An 837-nucleotide genomic window follows, 5' to 3' on the forward strand; every position below is an offset into this window, starting at 1 on the left:
ACTGAGCCAAAACAGCATTTTACAAAACTCTTGTAAACCTAAGGATTAAACTCTAATCCCAGTGTGGCACACAGTCTCAACTGCTGCGACACTTTCAAGTTAACTTTCACTTGAATACTCAATATACCTATTACAATTGCTTCTAGATAAAGCTGAAAGGTACAATATAAAAACGCCTACTACAATTGAACTAGAAATAAAGAAAGACACATAAAACTCTTTATGGAGCTGGTTCTTCAATCTGGTTCATGTAGATTTAGGTTTGCACACTTGAATCACACACGAACTGCTTGCAAAAAGCCTTGCTATTTTGCTCCCAATTCACGTTTAACTTCTGTGTTTTTGTGCAACACTTTAATGTGAGAACATCCTGCAATTTATAGAGTTAGTAGATGAAGAAATAACTAGAGTTCTGATGCAACTCTTCCTTGGTGGAAGAGTTCTAGTTGATTTGAACTTCTAACTCCTTCCCTATCATGGATAGTGTTCTCTTTAATTAAGGACTCCTTCTCCTTATCAATTATGCAACCTTTTCGATTAGGAGATATTAAATACACCAAGTTAAGCTTATCTCCTTCACGTGCATCCCATATGCTTGAATCTGCCCGTTTTTGTGAAGCTGAGGGATGGACCACTGGATGGACCTGGTTCATGTCTGAGTTCCTTTGTCAGTCTTCAAATTTAACCTTTACTTGGGCCAACAAATTCCCCCTTTTTGATGATGACAAACACTGTGCTTTTCAAACACTTAGGCCCTGCCAGAACTCAGCTCAAACATCAACCCAATGTAGAAACATTTTTCCTTATATCACTTATCATCAAGGCCAAGGTACATAG

Source organism: Nicotiana attenuata, chromosome 3 (assembly GCF_001879085.1).
Source record: "Nicotiana attenuata strain UT chromosome 3, NIATTr2, whole genome shotgun sequence".
Lineage (NCBI taxonomy): Eukaryota > Viridiplantae > Streptophyta > Magnoliopsida > Solanales > Solanaceae > Nicotiana > Nicotiana attenuata.